We start from the raw sequence: 24,787 nt of genomic DNA on the forward strand, positions 1-24,787 counted from the left end.
CAGTATCCACTTTTACGTAAAAAGGTGGGTCATGAAATCCTGAAAATAAGAAAGAAAAAAAAGAAAGTCAATATATGTATAGAAACCGAATGTTCACTTACCTGTTACACAGTTGCAGATTAATTGCAAGCCAGTCAGACACCGTTCCAGTGTCAGACAACCATTCACACCTGAAGATTGAGAGCTCCTTGTTGGCAGGATCCACTTTCAGGTAAAACGGTGCATCATGGGATCCTGATAAACTGTGTGACAAAAGTGAAAATCAATGTATGTATAGAAACCGAATGTTCACTTGTTAGCCAGATTCGGTTTCTATACATACATTGAATGAAAATAAATGTATGTATAGAAACCAAATGTTCACTTACCTGTTACTCAGTTGAAGATTAATTGCAAGCCAGTCAGACACCGTTCCAGTTGCAGACAACCACTCACAGCTGTAGATGGAGAGCTCCTTGTTGGCTGGATCCACTTTCAGGTAAAAAGGTGCATCAAGGGATCCTGTGTGATAAGAAAGTAAATCAGTATATGCATAGAAAGAGAATTAACACATACCTGTTACACAGTTGCAGATTAATTGCAAGCCAGTCAGACACCGTTCCAGTTGCAGACAACCACTCACAGCTGAAGATGGATAGCTCCTTGTTTGCCGGATCCACTTTCAGGGAAAACAGTGCATCATGGGATCCTGATAAACTGTGTGACAAAAATGATAATCAATGTATGTATAGAAACCGAATGTTCACTTGCCTGTTACTCAGTTGCAGATTAATTGCAAGCCAGTCAGACACCATTCCAGTTGCCGACAACCACTCACACCTGAAGATGGAGAGCTCCTTGTTAGCCAGATTCAATTTGAGGTAAAAAGGTGTGTCATGAGATCCTGCAAATAAGAAAGACAAAAAAGAAAGTCAATATATGTATAGAAACCGAATGTTCACTTACCTGTTACACAGTTGCAAATGAAAGAAAGTCAGTCGGACACCGTTTGAGATGCAGACAAGCACTCACAGCTGGAGGTGGGTAGACCGTTGTTGGACAAATCCACTTTCAGGTAAAAAGGTGCATCAAGGGATCCTGTGTGACAAGAAAGAAAATCAGTATATGTATAGAAAGAGAATTAAACACATACCTGTTACACAGTTGCAGATTAATTGCAAGCCAGTCAGACACCGTTCCAGTTGCAGACAACCACTCACAGCTGAAGATGGAGAGCTCCTTGTTGGCCGGATCCACTTTCAGGTAAAACGGTGCATCATGGAATCCTGATAAACTGTGTGACAAAAATGAAAATCAATGCATGTATAGAAACCGAATGTTCACATACCTGTTAGACAGTTGCAAAGTAAAGAAAGCCAGTCAGACACCGTTCCAGTTGCAGACAACCACTCACAGCTGAAGATGGAGAGCTCCTTTTTGGCCGGATCTACTTTCAGGTAAAAAGGTGTGTCATGAGATCCTGCAAATATGAAAGACAAAAAAGAAAGTCAATATATGTATAGAAACTGAATGTTCACTTACCTCTTACTCAGTTGCAGATGAAAAGAAAGCCAGGCAGACAGAGTTCTAGATGCAGACAAGCACTCACAGCTTGAGATGTATAGCCCCTTGTTAGCCAGATTCAATTTGAGGTAAAAAGGTGTGTCATGAGATCCTGCAAATAAGAAAGAGAAAAAAGAAAGTCAATACATGTATAGAAACCGAATGTTCACTTACCTGTTACACAGTTGCAAATGAAAGAAAGCCAGGCAGACACCGTTTGAGATGCAGACAAGCACTCACAGCTGGAGGTGGATAGCCCCTTGTTGGACGAATCCACTTTCAGGTAAAAAGGTACATCAAGGGATCCTGTGTGACAAGAAAGAAAATCAGTATATGTATAGAAAGAGAATTATCACATACCTGTTACACAGTTGCAGATTAATTGCACGCCACTCAGACACCGTTCCAGTTGCAGACAACCACTTACAGCTGAAGATGGAGAGCTCCTTGTTGGCTGGATCCACTTTGAGGTAAAACGGTGCGTCATGGGATCCTGATAAACTGTGTGACAAAAATGAAAATCAATGTATGTATAGAAACCGAATGTTCACTTACCTGTTACTCAGTTGCAGATTAATTGCAATTGAAAGAAAGCCAGTCGGACACCGTTTGAGATGCAGACAAGCACTCACAGCTGGGGGTTGATAGCCCGTTGTTGGACGAATCCACTTTTAGGTAGAAAGGTGCATCAAGGGATCCTGTGTGACAAGAAAGAAAATCACTATCCACTTTTACGTAAAAAGGTGGGTCATGAAATCCTGAAAATAAGAAAGAAAAAAATGAAAGTCAATGTATGTATAGAAACCGAATGTTCACTTACCTGTTACACAGTTGCAGATTAATTGCAAGCCAGTCAGACACCGTTCCAGTTGCAGACAACCACTCACAGCTGTAGATGGAGAGCTCCTTGTTTGCCGGATCCACTTTCAGGTAAAACAGTGCATCATGGGATCCTGATAAACTGTGTGACAAAAATGATAATCAATGTATGTATAGAAACCGAATGTTCACTTACCTGTTACTCAGTTGCAGATTAATTGCAAGCCAGTCAGACACTGTTCCAGTTGCAGACAACCACTCAAAGCTGAAGATGGAGAGCTCCTTGTTGGCCGGATCCACTTTTACGTAAAAAGGTGGGTCATGAAATCCTGAAAATAAGTAAGACAAAAAAGAAAGTCAATATATGTATAGAAACGGAATGTTCCCTTACCTGTTACACAGTTTCAAATGAAAGAAAGCCAGTCGGACACCGTTTGAGATGCAGACAAGCACTCACAGCTGGAGGTGGAGAGTTCCTTGTTGGCCGGATCCACTTTCAGGTGAAACGGTGCATCATGGGATCCTGACAAACTGTGTGACAAAAATGAAAATCAATTTATGTATAAAAACCGAATGTTTACTTACCTGTTACTCAGTTGCAAATGAAAGAAAGTCAGTCGGACACCGTCTGAGATGCAGACAAGCACTCACAGCTGGAGGTGGATAGACCGTTGTTGGACGAATCCACTTTCAGGTAAAAAGGTGCATCAAGGGATCCTGTGTGACAAGAAAGAAAATCAGTATATGTATAGAAAGAGAATTAACACATACCTGTTACACAGTTGCAGATTAATTGCAAGCCAGTCAGACACCGTTCCAGTTGCAGACAACCACTCACAGCTGAAGATGGAGAGCTCCTTGTTGGCCGGATCCACTTTCAGGTAAAACGGTGCATCATGGAATCCTGATAAATTGTGTGACAAAAATGAAAATCAATGCATGTATAGAAACCGAATGTTCACTTACCTGTTACTCAGTTGCAGATTAATTGCAAGCCAGTCAGACACCGTTCCAGTTGCAGACAACCACTCACAGCTAAAGATGGAGAGCTCCTTGTTGGCCGGATCCACTTTCAGGTAAAAAAGGTGTGTCATGAGATCCTGCAAATAAGAAAGACAAGAAAGAAAGTCAATATATGTATAGAAACCGAATGTTCTCTTACCTGTTACACAGTTGCAAATTAAAGAAAGTCAGTCGGACACCGTTTGAGATGCAGACAAGCACTCACAGCTGGAGGTGGATAGCCCCTTGTTAGCCAGATTCAATTTGAGGTAAAAAGGTGTGTCATGAGATCCTGCAAATAAGAAAGACAAAAAAGAAAGACAATACATGTATAGAAACCGAATGTTCACTTACCTGTTACACAGTTGCAAATGAAAGAAAGCCAGTCGGACACCGTTTGAGATGCAGACAAGCACTCACAGCTGGAGGTGGATAGCCCCTTGTTGGAAGAATCCACTTTTAGGTAAAAAGGTGCACCAAGGGATCCTGTGTGACAAGAAAGAAAATCAGTATATGTATAGAAAGAGAATTAACACATACCTGTTACACAGTTGCAGATTAATTGCAAGCCAGTCAGACACCGTTCCAGTTGCAGACAACCACTCACAGCTGAAGATGGAGAGCTCCTTTTTGGCCGGATCCACTTTCAGGTAAAAAGGTGTGTCATGAGATCCTGCAAATAAGAAAGACAAAAAAGAAAGTCAATACATGTATAGAAACCGAATGTTCACTTACCTGTTACACAGTTGCAAATTAAAGAAAGTCAGTTGGACACCGTTTGAGATGCAGACAAGCACTCACAGCTGGACGTGGATAGACCGTTGTTGGACGAATCCACAAAAAGGTGCATCAAGGGATCCTGTGTGACAAGAAAGAAAATCAGTATATGTATAGAAAGAGAATTAAACACATACCTGTTACACAGTTGCAGATTAATTGAAAGCCAGTCAGACACCGTTCCAGTTGCAGACAACCACTCACAGCTAAAGATGGAGAGCTCCTTGTTGGCCGGATCCACTTTCAGGTAAAAAAGGTGTGTCATGAGATCCTGCAAATAAGAAAGACAAGAAAGAAAGTCAATATATGTATAGAAACCGAATGTTCACTTACCTGTTACACAGTTGCAAATTAAAGAAAGTCAGTCGGACACCGTTTGAGATGCAGACAAGCACTCACAGCTGGAGGTGGGTAGACCGTTGTTGGACAAATCCACTTTCAGGTAAAACGGTGCATCATGGGATCCTTATAAACTGTGTGACAAAAATGAAAATCAATGTATGTATAGAAACCGAATGTTCACTTACCTTTTACTCAGTTGCAGATTAATTGCAAGCTAGTCAAACACCGTTCCAGTTGCAGACAACCACTCACAGCTTGAGATGGAGAGCTCCTTGTTAGCCAAATTCAATTTGAGGTAAAAAGGTGTCATGAGATCCTGCAAATAAGAAAGACAAAAAAGAAAGTCAATACATGTATAGAAACCGAATGTTCACTTACCTGTTACACAGTTGCAAATTAAAGAAAGTCAGTCGGACACCGTTTGAGATGCAGACAAGCACTCACAGCTGGAGGTGCATAGACCGTTGTTGGACGAATCCACTTTCAGGTAAAAAGGTGCATCAAGGGATCCTGTGTGACAAGAAAGAAAATCAGTATATGTATAGAAAGAGAAATAACACATACCTGTTACACAGTTGCAGATTAATTGCAAGCCAGTCAGACACCGTTCCAGTTGCAGACAACCACTCATAGCTGAAGATGGAGAGCTCCTTGTTGGCCGGATCCACTTTCAGGTAAAACGGTGCATCATGGAATCCTGATAAACTGTGTGACAAAAATGAAAATCAATGCATGTATAGAAACCGAATGTTCACTTACCTGTTACTCAGTTGCAGATTAATTGCAAGCCAGTCAGACACCGTTCCAGTTGCAGACAACCACTCACAGCTGAAGATTGAGAGCTCCTTGTTGGCCGGATCCACTTTCAGGTAAAACGGTGCATCATGGGATCCTGATAAACTGTGTGACAAAAGTGAAAATCAATGTATGTATAGAAACCGAATGTTCACTTGTTAGCCAGATTCGGTTTCTATACATACATTGAATGAAAATAAATGTATGTATAGAAACCAAATGTTCACTTACCTGTTACTCAGTTGAAGATTAATTGCAAGCCAGTCAGACACCGTTCCAGTTGCAGACAACCACTCACAGCTGAAGATGGAGAGCTCCTTGTTGGCCGGATCCACTTTCAGGTAAAACGGTGCATCATGGAATCCTGATAAATTGTGTGACAAAAATGAAAATCAATGCATGTATAGAAACCGAATGTTCACTTACCTGTTACTCAGTTGCAGATTAATTGCAAGCCAGTCAGACACCGTTCCAGTTGCAGATAACCACTCACAGCTAAAGATGGAGAGCTCCTTGTTGGCCGGATCCACTTTCAGGTAAAAAAGGTGTGTCATGAGATCCTGCAAATAAGAAAGACAAGAAAGAAAGTCAATATATGTATAGAAACCGAATGTTCTCTTACCTGTTACACAGTTGCAAATTAAAGAAAGTCAGTCGGACACCGTTTGAGATGCAGACAAGCACTCACAGCTGGAGGTGGATAGCCCCTTGTTAGCCAGATTCAATTTGAGGTAAAAAGGTGTGTCATGAGATCCTGCAAATAAGAAAGACAAAAAAGAAAGACAATACATGTATAGAAACCGAATGTTCACTTACCTGTTACACAGTTGCAAATGAAAGAAAGCCAGTCGGACACCGTTTGAGATGCAGACAAGCACTCACAGCTGGAGGTGGATAGCCCCTTGTTGGAAGAATCCACTTTTAGGTAAAAAGGTGCACCAAGGGATCCTGTGTGACAAGAAAGAAAATCAGTATATGTATAGAAAGAGAATTAACACATACCTGTTACACAGTTGCAGATTAATTGCAAGCCAGTCAGACACCGTTCCAGTTGCAGACAACCACTCACAGCTGAAGATGGAGAGCTCCTTTTTGGCCGGATCCACTTTCAGGTAAAAAGGTGTGTCATGAGATCCTGCAAATAAGAAAGACAAAAAAGAAAGTCAATACATGTATAGAAACCGAATGTTCACTTACCTGTTACACAGTTGCAAATTAAAGAAAGTCAGTTGGACACCGTTTGAGATGCAGACAAGCACTCACAGCTGGACGTGGATAGACCGTTGTTGGACGAATCCACAAAAAGGTGCATCAAGGGATCCTGTGTGACAAGAAAGAAAATCAGTATATGTATAGAAAGAGAATTAAACACATACCTGTTACACAGTTGCAGATTAATTGAAAGCCAGTCAGACACCGTTCCAGTTGCAGACAACCACTCACAGCTAAAGATGGAGAGCTCCTTGTTGGCCGGATCCACTTTCAGGTAAAAAAGGTGTGTCATGAGATCCTGCAAATAAGAAAGACAAGAAAGAAAGTCAATACATGTATAGAAACCGAATGTTCACTTACCTGTTACACAGTTGCAAATTAAAGAAAGTCAGTCGGACACCGTTTGAGATGCAGACAAGCACTCACAGCTGGAGGTGGGTAGACCGTTGTTGGACAAATCCACTTTCAGGTAAAACGGTGCATCATGGGATCCTTATAAACTGTGTGACAAAAATGAAAATCAATGTATGTATAGAAACCGAATGTTCACTTACCTGTTACTCAGTTGCAGATTAATTGCAAGCTAGTCAAACACCGTTCCAGTTGCAGACAACCACTCACAGCTTGAGATGGAGAGCTCCTTGTTAGCCAAATTCAATTTGAGGTAAAAAGGTGTCATGAGATCCTGCAAATAAGAAAGACAAAAAAGAAAGTCAATACATGTATAGAAACCGAATGTTCACTTACCTGTTACACAGTTGCAAATTAAAGAAAGTCAGTCGGACACCGTTTGAGATGCAGACAAGCACTCACAGCTGGAGGTGCATAGACCGTTGTTGGACGAATCCACTTTCAGGTAAAAAGGTGCATCAAGGGATCCTGTGTGACAAGAAAGAAAATCAGTATATGTATAGAAAGAGAAATAACACATACCTGTTACACAGTTGCAGATTAATTGCAAGCCAGTCAGACACCGTTCCAGTTGCAGACAACCACTCATAGCTGAAGATGGAGAGCTCCTTGTTGGCCGGATCCACTTTCAGGTAAAACGGTGCATCATGGAATCCTGATAAACTGTGTGACAAAAATGAAAATCAATGCATGTATAGAAACCGAATGTTCACTTACCTGTTACTCAGTTGCAGATTAATTGCAAGCCAGTCAGACACCGTTCCAGTTGCAGACAACCACTCACAGCTGAAGATTGAGAGCTCCTTGTTGGCCGGATCCACTTTCAGGTAAAACGGTGCATCATGGGATCCTGATAAACTGTGTGACAAAAGTGAAAATCAATGTATGTATAGAAACCGAATGTTCACTTGTTAGCCAGATTCGGTTTCTATACATACATTGAATGAAAATAAATGTATGTATAGAAACCAAATGTTCACTTACCTGTTACTCAGTTGAAGATTAATTGCAAGCCAGTCAGACACCGTTCCAGTTGCAGACAACCACTCACAGCTGTAGATGGAGAGCTCCTTGTTTACCGGATCCACTTTCAGGTAAAACAGTGTATCATGGGATCCTGATAAACTGTGTGACAAAAATGAAAATCAATGTATGTATAGAAACCGAATGTTCACTTACCTGTTACACAGTTGCAAATGAAAGAAAGCCAGTCGGACACCGTTTGAGATGCAGATAAGCACTCACAGCTGGAGGTGGATAGCCCCTTGTTGGACGAATCCACTTTCAGGTAAAAAGGTGCATCAAGGGATCCTGTGTGACAAGAAAGAATATCAGTATATGTATAGAAAGAGAATTATCACATACCTGTTACACAGTTGCAGATTAATTGCACGCCAGTCAGACACCGTTCCAGTTGCAGACAACCACTCACAGCTGGGGGTTGATAGCCCGTTGTTGGACGAATCCACTTTTAGGTAGAAAGGTGCATCAAGGGATCCTGTGTGACAAGAAAGAAAATCAGTATCCACTTTTACGTAAAAAGGTGGGTCATGAAATCCTGAAAATAAGAAAGAAAAAAAAGAAAATCAGTATATGTATAGAAAGAGAAATAACACATACCTGTTACACAGTTGCAGATTAATTGCAAGCCAGTCAGACACCGTTCCAGTATCAGACAACCATTCACAGCTGAAGATTGAGAGCTCCTTGTTGGCAGGATCCACTTTCAGGTAAAACGGTGCATCATGGGATCCTGATAAACTGTGTGACAAAAGTGAAAATCAATGTATGTATAGAAACCGAATGTTCACTTGTTAGCCAGATTCGGTTTCTATACATACATTGAATGAAAATAAATGTATGTATAGAAACCAAATGTTCACTTACCTGTTACTCAGTTGAAGATTAATTGCAAGCCAGTCAGACACCGTTCCAGTTGCAGACAACCACTCACAGCTGTAGATGGAGAGCTCCTTGTTGGCTGGATCCACTTTCAGGTAAAAAGGTGCATCAAGGGATCCTGTGTGATAAGAAAGTAAATCAGTATATGTATAGAAAGAGAATTAACACATACCTGTTACACAGTTGCAGATTAATTGCAAGCCAGTCAGACACCGTTCCAGTTGCAGACAACCACTCACAGCTGAAGATGGATAGCTCCTTGTTTGCCGGATCCACTTTCAGGGAAAACAGTGCATCATGGGATCCTGATAAACTGTGTGACAAAAATGATAATCAATGTATGTATAGAAACCGAATGTTCACTTGCCTGTTACTCAGTTGCAGATTAATTGCAAGCCAGTCAGACACCATTCCAGTTGCCGACAACCACTCACACCTGAAGATGGAGAGCTCCTTGTTAGCCAGATTCAATTTGAGGTAAAAAGGTGTGTCATGAGATCCTGCAAATAAGAAAGACAAAAAAGAAAGTCAATATATGTATAGAAACCGAATGTTCACTTACCTGTTACACAGTTGCAAATGAAAGAAAGTCAGTCGGACACCGTTTGAGATGCAGACAAGCACTCACAGCTGGAGGTGGGTAGACCGTTGTTGGACAAATCCACTTTCAGGTAAAAAGGTGCATCAAGGGATCCTGTGTGACAAGAAAGAAAATCAGTATATGTATAGAAAGAGAATTAAACACATACCTGTTACACAGTTGCAGATTAATTGCAAGCCAGTCAGACACCGTTCCAGTTGCAGACAACCACTCACAGCTGAAGATGGAGAGCTCCTTGTTGGCCGGATCCACTTTCAGGTAAAACGGTGCATCATGGAATCCTGATAAACTGTGTGACAAAAATGAAAATCAATGCATGTATAGAAACCGAATGTTCACATACCTGTTAGACAGTTGCAAAGTAAAGAAAGCCAGTCAGACACCGTTCCAGTTGCAGACAACCACTCACAGCTGAAGATGGAGAGCTCCTTTTTGGCCGGATCTACTTTCAGGTAAAAAGGTGTGTCATGAGATCCTGCAAATATGAAAGACAAAAAAGAAAGTCAATATATGTATAGAAACCGAATGTTCACTTACCTCTTACTCAGTTGCAGATGAAAAGAAAGCCAGGCAGACAGAGTTCTAGATGCAGACAAGCACTCACAGCTTGAGATGTATAGCCCCTTGTTAGCCAGATTCAATTTGAGGTAAAAAGGTGTGTCATGAGATCCTGCAAATAAGAAAGAGAAAAAAGAAAGTCAATACATGTATAGAAACCGAATGTTCACTTACCTGTTACACAGTTGCAAATTAAAGAAAGTCAGTCGGACACCGTTTGAGATGCAGACAAGCACTCACAGCTGGAGTTGGATAGACCGTTGTTGGACGAATCCACTTTCAGGTAAAAAGGTGCATCAAGGGATTCTGTGTGACAAGAAAGAAAATCAGTATATGTATAGAAAGAGAATTAACACATACCTGTTACACAGTTGCAGATTAATTGCAAGCCAGTCAGACACCGTTCCAGTTGCAGACAACCACTCACAGCTGAAGATGGAGAGCTCCTTGTTGGCCGGATCCACTTTCAGGTAAAACGGTGCATCATGGAATCCTGATAAACTGTGTGACAAAAATGAAAATCAATGCATGTATAGAAACCGAATGTTCACTTACCTGTTACTCAGTTGCAGATTAATTGCAAGCCAGTCAGACACCGTTCCAGTTGCAGACAACCACTCACAGCTGAAGATGGAGAGCTCCTTGTTGGCCGGATCCTATTTTTCAGTAAAAAGGTGGGTCATAAAATCCTGAAAATAAGTAAGACAAAAAAGAAAGTCAATATATGTATAGAAACGGAATGTTCACTTACCTGTTGCACAGTTGCAAATGAAAGAAAGCCAGTCGGACACCATTTGAGATGCAGACAAGCACTCACAGCTGGAGGTGGATAGCCCCTTGTTGGACGAATCCACTTTCAGGTAAAAAGGTACATCAAGGGATCCTGTATGACAAGAAAGAAAATCAGTATATATATAGAAAGAGAACTAACACATACCTGTTACACAGTTGCAGATTAATTGCAAGCCAGTCAGACACTGTTCCAGTTGCAGACAACCACTCACAGCTGAAGATGGAGAGCTCCTTGTTGGCCGGATCCACTTTTACGTAAAAAGGTGGGTCATGAAATCCGGAAAATAAGTAAGACAAAAAAGAAAGTCAATATATGTATAGAAACCGAATGTTCACTTACCTGTTACACAGTTGCAAATGAAAGAAAGCCAGTCGGACACCATTTGAGATGCAGACAAGCACTCACAGCTGGAGGTGGAGAGTTCCTTGTTGGCCGGATCCACTTTCAGGTGAAACGGTGCATCATGGGATCCTGACAAACTGTGTGACAAAAATGAAAATCAATTTATGTATAAAAACCGAATGTTCACTTACCTGTTACTCAGTTGCAAATGAAAGAAAGCCAGGCAGACACCGTTTGAGATGCAGACAAGCACTCACAGCTGGAGGTGGATAGCCCCTTGTTGGACGAATCCACTTTCAGGTAAAAAGGTACATCAAGGGATCCTGTGTGACAAGAAAGAAAATCAGTATATGTATAGAAAGAGAATTATCACATACCTGTTACACAGTTGCAGATTAATTGCACGCCACTCAGACACCGTTCCAGTTGCAGACAACCACTTACAGCTGAAGATGGAGAGCTCCTTGTTGGCTGGATCCACTTTGAGGTAAAACGGTGCGTCATGGGATCCTGATAAACTGTGTGACAAAAATGAAAATCAATGTATGTATAGAAACCGAATGTTCACTTACCTGTTACTCAGTTGCAGATTAATTGCAATTGAAAGAAAGCCAGTCGGACACCGTTTGAGATGCAGACAAGCACTCACAGCTGGGGGTTGATAGCCCGTTGTTGGACGAATCCACTTTTAGGTAGAAAGGTGCATCAAGGGATCCTGTGTGACAAGAAAGAAAATCACTATCCACTTTTACGTAAAAAGGTGGGTCATGAAATCCTGAAAATAAGAAAGAAAAAAATGAAAGTCAATGTATGTATAGAAACCGAATGTTCACTTACCTGTTACACAGTTGCAGATTAATTGCAAGCCAGTCAGACACCGTTCCAGTTGCAGACAACCACTCACAGCTGTAGATGGAGAGCTCCTTGTTTGCCGGATCCACTTTCAGGTAAAACAGTGCATCATGGGATCCTGATAAACTGTGTGACAAAAATGATAATCAATGTATGTATAGAAACCGAATGTTCACTTACCTGTTACTCAGTTGCAGATTAATTGCAAGCCAGTCAGACACCATTCCAGTTGCCGACAACCACTCACAGCTGAAGATGGAGAGCTCCTTGTTAGCCAGATTCAATTTGAGGTAAAAAGGTGTGTCATGAGATCTTGCAAATAAGAAAGACAAAAAAGAAAGTCAATATATGTATAGAAACGGAATGTTCACTTACCTGTTGCACAGTTGCAAATGAAAGAAAGCCAGTCGGTCACCATTTGAGATGCAGACAAGCACTCACAGCTGGAGGTGGATAGCCCGTTGTTGGACGAATCCATTTTCAGGTAAAAAGGTACATCAAGGGATCCTGTATGACAAGAAAGAAAATCAGTATATATATATAGAAAGAGAACTAACACATACCTGTTACACAGTTGCAGATTAATTGCAAGCCAGTCAGACACTGTTCCAGTTGCAGACAACCACTCAAAGCTGAAGATGGAGAGCTCCTTGTTGGCCGGATCCACTTTTACGTAAAAAGGTGGGTCATGAAATCCTGAAAATAAGTAAGACAAAAAAGAAAGTCAATATATGTATAGAAACGGAATGTTCCCTTACCTGTTACACAGTTTCAAATGAAAGAAAGCCAGTCGGACACCGTTTGAGATGCAGACAAGCACTCACAGCTGGAGGTGGAGAGTTCCTTGTTGGCCGGATCCACTTTCAGGTGAAACGGTGCATCATGGGATCCTGACAAACTGTGTGACAAAAATGAAAATCAATTTATGTATAAAAACCGAATGTTTACTTACCTGTTACTCAGTTGCAAATGAAAGAAAGTCAGTCGGACACCGTCTGAGATGCAGACAAGCACTCACAGCTGGAGGTGGATAGCCCCTTGTTGGACAAATCCACTTTTAGGTAAAAATGTGCATCAAGGGATCCTGTGTGACAAGAAAGAAAATCAGTATATATATATATATAGAAAGAGAATTGACACATACCTGTTACACAGTTGCAGACTAATTGCAAGCCAGTCAGACACCGTTCCAGTTGTAGACAACCACTCAAAGCTGAAGATGGAGAGCTCCTTGTTGGCAGGATCCACTTTCAGGTAAAACGGTGCATCATGGGATCCTGATAAACTGTGTGACAAAATTGAAAATCAATGTATGTATAGAAACCGAATGTTCACTTACCTATTACACAGTTGCAGATTAATTGCAAGCCAGTCAGACACCGTTCCAGTTGCAGACAACCACTCACAGCTGAAGATGGAGAGCTCCTTGTTGGCCGGATCCACTTTCAGGTAAAAAGGTGTGTCATGAGATCCTGCAAATAAGAAAGACAAAAAAGAAAGTCAATATATGTAAAGAAACCGAATGTTCACTTACCTGTTACACAGATGCAGATGAAAAGAAAGCCAGGCAGACACCGTTCCAGTTGCAGACAACCACTCACAGCTGAAGATGGAGAGCTCCTTGTTGGCCGGATCCTATTTTTCAGTAAAAAGGTGGGTCATGAAATCCTGAAAATAAGAAAGACAAAAAAGAAAGTCAATATATGTATAGAAACCGAATGTTCACTTACCTCTTACTCAGTTGCAGATGAAAAGAAAGCCAGGCAGACAGAGTTCTAGATGCAGACAAGCACTCACAGCTTGAGATGTATAGCCCCTTGTTAGCCAGATTCAATTTGAGGTAAAAAGGTGTGTCATGAGATCCTGCAAATAAGAAAGACAAGAAAGAAAGTCAATATATGTATAGAAACCGAATGTTCACTTACCTGTTACACAGTTGCAAATGAAAGAAAGTAAGTCGGACACCGTTTGAGATGCAGACAAGCACTCACAGCTGGACGTGGATAGACCGTTGTTGGACGAATCCACTTTCAGGTAAAAAGGTGCATCAAGGGAACCTGTGTGACAAGAAAGAAAATCAGTATATGTATAGAAAGAGAATTAAACACATACCTGTTACACAGTTGCAGATTAATTGCAAGCCAGTCAGACACCGTTCCAGTTGCAGACAACCACTCACAGCTGAAGATGGAGAGCTCCTTTTTGGCCGGATCCACTTTCAGGTAAAAAGGTGTGTCATGAGATCCTGCAAATATGAAAGACAAAAAAGAAAGTCAATATTTGTATAGAAACAGAATGTTCACTTACCTCTTACTCAGTTGCAGATGAAAAGAAAGCCAGGCAGACAGAGTTCTAGATGCAGACAACCACTCACAGCTTGAGATGTATAGCCCCTTGTTAGCTAGATTCAATTTGAGGTAAAAAGGTGTCATGAGATCCTGCAAATAAGAAAGACAAAAAAGAAAGTCAATACATGTATAGAAACCGAATGTTCACTTACCTGTTACACAGTTGCAAATTAAAGAAAGTCAGTCGGATACCGTTTGAGATGCAGACAAACACTCACAGATGGAGGTGGATAGCCCCTTGTTGGACGAATCCACTTTCAGGTATAAAGGTGCATCAAGAGATCCTGTGTGACAAGAAAGAAAATCAGTATATGTATAGAAAGAGAATTAACACATACCTGTTACACAGTTGCAGATTAATTGCAAGCCAGTCAGACACCGTTCCAGTTGCAGACAACCACTCACAGCTGAAGATGGAGAGCTCCTTGTTGGCCGGATCCACTTTCAGGTAAAAAGGTGTGTCATGAGATCCTGCAAATAAGAAAGAACAAAAAGAAAGTCAATACATGTATAGAAACCGAATATTCACTTACCTGTTACACAGTTGCAAATTAAAGAAAGTCAGTCAGACACCGTTTGAGATGCAGACAAGCACTCACAGCTGGAGGTGGGTAGACCGTTGTTGGACAAATCCACTTTCAGGTAAAACGGTGCATCATGGGATCCTGATAAACTGTGTGACAAAAATAAAAATCAATGTATGTATAGAAACCGAATGTTCACTTACCTGTTACTCAGTTGCAGATTAATTGCAAGCTAGTCAGACACCGTTCCAGTTGCAGACAACCACTCACAGCTTGAGATGGAGAGCTCCTTGTTAGCCAAATTCAATTTGAGGTAAAAAGGTGTCATGAGATCCTGCAAATAAGAAAGACAAAAAAGAAAGTCAATACATGTATAGAAACCGAATGTTCACTTACCTGTTACACAGTTGCAAATGAAAGAAAGTCAGTCGGACACCGTTTGAGATGCAGACAAGCACTCACAGCTGGAGGTGCATAGACCGTTGTTGGACGAATCCACTTTCAGGTAAAAAGGTGCATCAAGGGATCCTGTGTGACAAGAAAGAAAATCAGTATATGTATAGAAAGAGAATTAACACATACCTGTTACACAGTTGCAGATTAATTGCAAGCCAGTCAGACACCGTTCCAGTTGCAGACAACCACTCACAGCTGAAGATGGAGAGCTCCTTGTTGGCCGGATCCACCTTCAGGTAAAACGGTGCATCATGGAATCCTGATAAATTGTGTGACAAAAATGAAAATCAATGCATGTATAGAAACCGAATGTTCACTTACCTGTTACTCAGTTGCAGATTAATTGCAAGCCAGTCAGACACCGTTCCAGTTGCAGACAACCACTCACAGCTGAAGATGGAGAGCTCCTTGTTGGCCGGATCCACTTTCAGGTAAAACTGTGCATCATGGAATCCTGATAAACTGTGTGACAAAAATGAAAATCAATGCATGTATAGAAACCGAATGTTCACTTACCTGTTACTCAGTTGCAGATTAATTGCAAGCCAGTCAGACACCGTTCCAGTTGCAGACAACCACTCACAGCTGAAGATGGAGAGCTCCTTGTTGGCCGGATCCTATTTTTCAGTAAAAAGGTGGGTCATAAAATCCTGAAAATAAGTAAGACAAAAAAGAAAGTCAATATATGTATAGAAACCGAATGTTCACTTACCTCTTACTCAGTTGCAGATGAAAAGAAAGCCAGGCAGACAGAGTTCTAGATGCAGACAAGCACTCACAGCTTGAGATGTATAGCCCCTTGTTAGCCAGATTCAATTTGAGGTAAAAAGGTGTGTCATGAGATCCTGCAAATAAGAAAGACAAAAAAGAAAGTCAATACATGTATAGAAACCGAATGTTCACTTACCTGTTACACAGTTGCAAATTAAAGAAAGTCAGTCGGACACCGTTTGAGATGCAGATAAGCACTCACAGCTGGAGGTGGATAGACCGTTGTTGGACGAATCCACTTTCAGGTAAAAAGGTGCATCAAGGGATCCTGTGTGACAAGAAAGAAAATCAGTATATGTATAGAAAGAGAATTAACACATACCTGTTACACAGTTGCAGATTAATTGCAAGCCAGTCAGACACCGTTCCAGTTGCAGACAACCACTCACAGCTGAAGATGGAGAGCTCCTTGTTGGCCGGATCCACTTTCAGGTAAAACGGTGCATCATGGAATCCTGATAAATTGTGTGACAAAAATGAAAATCAATGCATGTATAGAAACCGAATGTTCACTTACCTGTTACTCAGTTGCAGATTAATTGCAAGCCAGTCAGACACCGTTCCAGTTGCAGACAACCACTCACAGCTAAAGATGGAGAGCTCCTTGTTGGCCGGATCCACTTTCAGGTAAAAAAGGTGTGTCATGAGATCCTGCAAATAAGAAAGACAAGAAAGAAAGTCAATATATGTATAGAAACCGAATGTTCTCTTACCTGTTACACAGTTGCAAATTAAAGAAAGTCAGTCGGACACCGTTTGAGATGCAGACAAGCACTCACAGCTGGAGGTGGATAGCCCCTTGTTAGCCAGATTCAATTTAAGGTAAAAAGGTGTGTCATGAGATCCTGCAAATAAGAAAGACAAAAAAGAAAGACAATACATGTATAGAAACCGAATGTTCACTTACCTGTTACACAGTTGCAAATGAAAGAAAGCCAGTCGGACACCGTTTGAGATGCAGACAAGCACTCACAGCTGGAGGTGGATAGCCCCTTGTTGGAAGAATCCACTTTTAGGTAAAAAGGTGCACCAAGGGATCCTGTGTGACAAGAAAGAAAATCAGTATATGTATAGAAAGAGAATTAACACATACCTGTTACACAGTTGCAGATTAATTGCAAGCCAGTCAGACACCGTTCCAGTTGCAGACAACCACTCACAGCTGAAGATGGAGAGCTCCTTTTTGGCCGGATCCACTTTCAGGTAAAAAGGTGTGTCATGAGATCCTGCAAATAAGAAAGACAAAAAAGAAAGTCAATACATGTATAGAAACCGAATGTTCACTTACCTGTTACACAGTTGCAAATTAAAGAAAGTCAGTTGGACACCGTTTGAGATGCAGACAAGCACTCACAGCTGGACGTGGATAGACCGTTGTTGGACGAATCCACAAAAAGGTGCATCAAGGGATCCTGTGTGACAAGAAAGAAAATCAGTATATGTATAGAAAGAGAATTAAACACATACCTGTTACACAGTTGCAGATTAATTGAAAGCCAGTCAGACACCGTTCCAGTTGCAGACAACCACTCACAGCTAAAGATGGAGAGCTCCTTGTTGGCCGGATCCACTTTCAGGTAAAAAAGGTGTGTCATGAGATCCTGCAAATAAGAAAGACAAGAAAGAAAGTCAATATATGTATAGAAACCGAATGTTCACTTACCTGTTACACAGTTGCAAATTAAAGAAAGTCAGTCGGACACCGTTTGAGATGCAGACAAGCACTCACAGCTGGAGGTGGGTAGACCGTTGTTGGACAAATCCACTTTCAGGTAAAACGGTGCATCATGGGATCCTTATAAACTGTGTGACAAAAATGAAAATCAATGTATGTATAGAAACCGAATGTTCACTTACCTTTTACTCAGTTGCAGATTAATTGCAAGCTAGTCAAACACCGTTCCAGTTGCAGACAACCACTCACAGCTTGAGATGGAGAGCTCCTTGTTAGCCAAATTCAATTTGAGGTAAAAAGGTGTCATGAGATCCTGCAAATAAGAAAGACAAAAAAGAAAGTCAATACATGTATAGAAACCGAATGTTCACTTACCTGTTACACAGTTGCAAATTAAAGAAAGTCAGTCGGACACCGTTTGAGATGCAGACAAGCACTCACAGCTGGAGGTGCATAGACCGTTGTTGGACGAATCCACTTTCAGGTAAAAAGGTGCATCAAGGGATCCTGTGTGACAAGAAAGAAAATCAGTATATGTATAGAAAGAGAAATAACACATACCTGTTACACAGTTGCAGATTAATTGCAAGCCAGTCAGACACCGTTCCAGTTGCAGACAACCACTCATAGCTGAAGATGGAGAGCTCCTTGTTGGCCGGATCCACTTTCAGGTAAAACGGTGCATCATGGAATCCTGATAAACTGTGTGACAAAAATGAAAATCAATGCATGTATAGAAACCGAATGTTCACTTACCTGTTACTCAGTTGCAGATTAATTGCAAGCCAGTCAGACACCGTTCCAGTTGCAGACAACCACTCACAGCTGAAGATGGAGAGCTCCTTGTTGGCCGGATCCACTTTTACGTAAAAAGGTGGGTCATGAAATCCTGAAAATAAGTAAGACAAAAAAGAAAGTCAATATATGTATAGAAACCGAATATTCACTTACCTGTTACACAGTTGCAAATGAAAGAAAGCCAGTCGGACACCGTTTGAGATGCACACAAGCACTCACAGCTGGAGGTGGATAGCCCCTTGTTAGCCAGATTCAATTTGAGGTAAAAAGGTGTGTCATGAGATCCTGCAAATACGAAAGACAAAAAAGAAAGACAATACATGTATAGAAACCGAATGTTCACTTACCTGTTACACAGTTGCAAATGAAAGAAAGCCAGTCGGACACCGTTTGAGATGCAGACAAGCACTCACAGCTGGAGGTGGATAGCCCCTTGTTGGAAGAATCCACTTTCAGGTAAAAAGGTGCACCAAGGGATCCTGTGTGACAAGAAAGAAAATCAGTATATGTATAGAAAGAGAATTAACACATACCTGTTACACAGTTGCAGATTAATTGCAAGCCATCAAGGGATCCTGTGTGACAAGAAAGAAAATCAGTATATGTATAGAAAGAGAATTAAAACATACCTGTTACACAGTTGCAGATTAATTGCAAGCCAGTCAGACACCGTTCCAGTTGCAGACAACCACTCACAGCTGAAGATGGAGAGCTCCTTGTTGGCCGGATCCACTTTCAGGTAAAAAAGGTGCATCAAGGGACCCTGTGTGACAAGAATCAAAATTAGTATATATATAGAAAGAGAATTAACACGTACCTGTTACACAGTTGCAGATTAATTGCAAGCCAGTCTCACACCGTTCCAGTTGCAGACAACCACTCACAGCTAAAGATGGAGAGCTCCTTGTTGGCCGGATCCACTTTCAGGTAAAAAAAGTGTGTCATGAGATCCTGCAAATAAGAAAGACAAGAAAGAATGTCAATATATGTATAGAAACCGAATGTTCACTTACCTGTTACACAGTTGCAAATGAAAGAAAGTCAGTCGGACACCGTTTGAGATGCAGACAAGCACTCACAGCTGGACGTGGATAGACCGTTGTTGGACGAATCCACTTTCAGGTAAAAAGGTGCATCAAGGGATCCTGTGTGACAAGAAAGAAAATCAGTTTATGTATAGAAAGAGAATTAAACACATACCTGTTACACAGTTGCAGATTAATTGCAAGCCAGTCAGACACCGTTCCAGTTGCAGACAACCACTCACAGCTGAAGATGGAGAGCTCCTTTCTGGCCGGATCCACTTTCAGGTAAAAAGGTGTGTCATGAGATCCTGCAAATATGAAAGACAAAAAAGAAAGTCAATATATGTATAGAAACCGAATGTTCACTTACCTCTTACTCAGTTGCAGATGAAAAGAAAGCCAGGCAGACAGAGTTCTAGATGCAGACAACCACTCACAGCTTGAGATGTATAGCCCCTTGTTAGCCAGATTCAATTTGAGGTAAAAAGGTGTGTCATGAGATCCTGCAAATAAGAAAGACAAAAAAGAAAGTCAATACATGTATAGAAACCGAATGTTCACTTACCTGTTACACAGTTGCAAATTAAAGAAAGTCAGTCGGACCCCGTTTGAGATGCAGACAAGCACTCACAGCTGGAGGTGGGTAGACTGTTGTTGGACAAATCCACTTTCAGGTAAAACGGTACATCATGGGATCCTGATAAACTGTGTGACAAAAATGAAAATCAATGTATGTATAGAAACCGAATGTTCACTTACCTGTTACTCAGTTGCAGATTAATTGCAAGCTAGTCAGACACCGTTCCAGTTGCAGACAACCACTCACAGCTTGAGATGGAGAGCTCCTTGTTAGACAAATTCAATTTGAGGTAAAAAGGTGTGTCATGAGATCCTGCAAATAAGAAAGACAAAAAAGAAAGTCAATACATGTATAGAAACCGAATGTTCACTTACCTGTTACACAGTTGCAAATTAAAGAAAGTCAGTCGGACACCGTTTGAGATGCAGACAAGCACTCACAGCTGGAGGTGCATAGACCGTTGTTGGACGAATCCACTTTCAGGTAAAAAGATGCATCAAGGGATCCTGTGTGACAAGAAAGAAAATCAGTATATGTATAGAAAGAAAATTAACACATACCTGTTACACAGTTGCAGATTAATTGCAAGCCAGTCAGACACCGTTTCAGTTGCAGACAACCACTCACAGCTGAAGATGGAGAGCTCCTTGTTGGCCGGATCCACTTTCAGGTAAAAAGGTGTGTCATGAGATCCTGCAAATAAGAAAGATAAAAAAAAAAGTCAATATATGTATAGAAACCGAACGTTCACTTACCTGTTACTCACTTGCAAATGAAAGAAAGCCAGTCGGACACCGTTTGAGATGCAGACAAGCACTCACAGCTGGAGGTGGATAGCCCCTTTTTGGACGAATCCACTTTCATGTAAAAAAAGGTGTATCAAGGGATCCTGTGTGACATGAATGAAAATCAGTATATGTATAGAAAGAGAATTAACACATACCTGTTACACAGTTGCTGATTAATTGCAAGCCAGTCAGGCACCGTTCCAGTTGCAGACAAGCACTCACAGCTGAAGATGGAGAGCTCCTTGTTGGCCGGATCCACTTTCAGGTAAAAAGGTGTGTCATGAGATCCTGCAAATAAAAAAAGACAAAAAACAAAGTCAATATAAGTATAGAAACCGAATGTTCACTAACCTGTTACACAGTTGCAAATGAAAGAAAGCCAGTCGGACACCGTTTGAGATGCAGACAAGCACTCACAGCTGGAGGTGGATAGCCCCTTGTTGGACGAATCCACTTTCAGTTAAAAAGGTGCATCAAGGGATCCTGTGTGACAAGAAAGAAAATCCGTATATGTATAGAAAGAGAATTAACACATAACTGTTACACAGTTGCAGATTAATTGCAAGCCAGGCAGACAGAGTTTCAGATGCAGACAACCACTCACAGCTGAAGATGGAGAGCTTCTTGTTGGCCGGATCCACTTTCACGTAAAAAGGTGGGTCATGAAATCCTGAAAATAAGTAAGACAAAAAAGAAAGTCAATATATGTATAGAAACCGAATGTTCACTTACCTCTTACTCAGTTGCAGATGAAAAGAAAGCCAGGCAGACAGAGTTCTAGATGCAGACAAGCACTCACAGCTTGAGATGTATAGCCCCTTGTTAGCCAGATTCAATTTGAGGTAAAAAGGTGTGTCATGAGATCCTGCATATAAGAAAGACAAAAAAGAAAGTCAATATATGTATAGAAACCGAATGTTCACTTACCTGTTACACAGTTGCAAATGAAAGAAAGTCAGTCGGACACCGTTTGAGATGGAGACAAGCACTCACAGCTGGAGGTGGGTAGACCGTTGTTGGAAGAATCCACTTTCAGGTAAAAAGGTGCATCAAGGGATCCTGTGTGACAATAAAGAAAATCAGTATATATATATAGAAAGAGAATTAACACATACCTGTTACACAGTTGCAGATTAATTGCAAGCCAGTCAGACACCGTTCCAGTTGCAGACAACCACTCACAGCTGAAGATGGAGAGCTCCTTGTTGGCCGGATCCACTTTCAGGTAAAACGGTGCATCATGGAATCCTGATAAACTGTGTGACAAAAATGAAAATCAATGCATGTATAGAAACCGAATGTTCACTTACCTGTTACACAGTTGCAGATTAATTGCAAGCCAGTCAGACACCGTTCCAGTTGCAGACAACCACTCACAGCTGAAGATGGAGAGCTCCTTTTTGGCCGGATCCACTTTCAGGTAAAAAGGTGTGTCATGAGATCCTGCAAATAAGAAAGACAAAAAAGAAAGTCAATACATGTATAGAAACCGAATGTTCACTTACCTGTTACACAGTTGCAAATTAATGAAAGTCAGTCAGACACCGTTTGAGATGCAGACAAGCACTCACAGCTGGAGGTGGGTAGACCGTTGTTGGACAAATCCACTTTCAGGTAAAACGGTGCATCATGGGATCCTGATAAACTGTGTGACAAAAATGAAAATCAATGTATGTATAGAAACCGAATGTTCACTTACCTGTTACTCAGTTGCAGATTAATTGCAAGCTAGTCAGACACCGTTCCAGTTGCAGACAACCACTCACAGCTTGAGATGGAGAGCTCCTTGTTAGCCAAATTCAATTTGAGGTAAAAAGGTGTCATGAGATCCTGCAAATAAGAAAGACAAAAAAGAAAGTCAATACATGTATAGAAACCGAATGTTCACTTACCTGTTACACAGTTGCAAATGAAAGAAAGTCAGTCGGACACCGTTTGAGATGCAGACAAGCACTCACAGCTGGAGGTGCATAGACCGTTGTTGGACGTATCCACTTTCAGGTAAAAAGGTGCATGAAGGGATCCTGTGTGACAAGAAAGAAAATCAGTATATGTATAGAAAGAGAATTAACACATACCTGTTACACAGTTGCAGATTAATTGCAAGCCAGTCAGACACCGTTCCAGTTGCAGACAACCACTCACAGCTGAAGATGGAGAGCTCCTTGTTGGCCGGATCCACTTTCAGGTAAAAACGGTGTGTCATGAGATCCTGCAAATATGAAAGACAAAAAAGAAAGTCAATATATGTATGGAAACCGAATGTTCACTTACCTCTTACTCAGTTGCAGATGAAAAGAAAGCCAGGCAGACAGAGTTGTAGATGCAGACAACCACTCACAGCTTGAGATGTATAGCCCCTTGTTAGCCAGATTCAATTTGAGGTAAAAAGGTGTGTCATGAGATCCTGCAAATAAGAAAGACAAAAAAGAAAGTCAATACATGTATAGAAACCGAATGTTCACTTACCTGTTACACAGTTGCAAATTAAAGAAAGTCAGTCGGACACCGTTTGAGATGCAGACAAGCACTCACAGCTGGAGGTGGGTAGACCGTTGTTGGACAAATCCACTTTCAGGTAAAAAGGTGCATCAAGGGATCCTGTTTGACAAGAAAGAAAATCAGTATATGTATAGAAAGAGAATTAACACATACCTGTTACACAGTTGCAGATTAATTGCAAGCCAGTCAGACACCGTTCCAGTTGCAGACAACCACTCACAGCTGAAGATGGAGAGCTCCTTGTTGGCCGGATCCACTTTCAGGTAAAACGGTGCATCATGGAATCCTGATAAACTGTGTGACAAAAATGAAAATCAATGCATGTATAGAAACCGAATGTTCACTTACCTGTTACTCAGTTGCAGATTAATTGCAAGCCAGTCAGACACCGTTCCAGTTGCAGACAACCACTCACAGCTGAAGATGGAGAGCTCCTTGTTGGCCGGATCCTATTTTTCAGTAAAAAGGTGGGTCATAAAATCCTGAAAATAAGTAAGACAAAAAAGAAAGTCAATATATGTATAGAAACCGAATGTTCACTTACCTCTTACTCAGTTGCAGATGAAAAGAAAGCCAGGCAGACAGAGTTCTAGATGCAGACAAGCACTCACAGCTTGAGATGTATAGCCCCTTGTTAGCCAGATTCAATTTGAGGTAAAAAGGTGTGTCATGAGATCCTGCAAATAAGAAAGACAAAAAAGAAAGTCAATACATGTATAGAAACCGAATGTTCACTTACCTGTTACACAGTTGCAAATTAAAGAAAGTCAGTCGGACACCGTTTGAGATGCAGATAAGCACTCACAGCTGGAGGTGGATAGACCGTTGTTGGACGAATCCACTTTCAGGTAAAAAGGTGCATCAAGGGATCCTGTGTGACAAGAAAGAAAATCAGTATATGTATAGAAAGAGAATTAACACATACCTGTTACACAGTTGCAGATTAATTGCAAGCCAGTCAGACACCGTTCCAGTTGCAGACAACCACTCACAGCTGAAGATGGAGAGCTCCTTGTTGGCCGGATCCACTTTCAGGTAAAACGGTGCATCATGGAATCCTGATAAACTGTGTGACAAAAATGAAAATCAATGCATGTATAGAAACTGAATGTTCACTTACCTGTTACTCAGTTGCAGATTAATTGCAAGCCAGTCAGACACCGTTCCAGTTGCAGACAACCACTCACAGCTGAAGATGGAGAGCTCCTTGTTGGCCGGATCCTATTTTTCAGTAAAAAGGTGGGTGATGAAATCCTGAAAATAAGTAAGACAAAAAAGAAAGTCAATATATGTATAGAAACCGAATGTTCACTTACCTCTTACTCAGTTGCAGATGAAAAGAAAGCCAGGCAGACAGAGTTCTAGATGCAGA

This window comes from Salminus brasiliensis, chromosome 5 (assembly GCF_030463535.1).
Source record: "Salminus brasiliensis chromosome 5, fSalBra1.hap2, whole genome shotgun sequence".
NCBI lineage: Eukaryota > Metazoa > Chordata > Actinopteri > Characiformes > Bryconidae > Salminus > Salminus brasiliensis.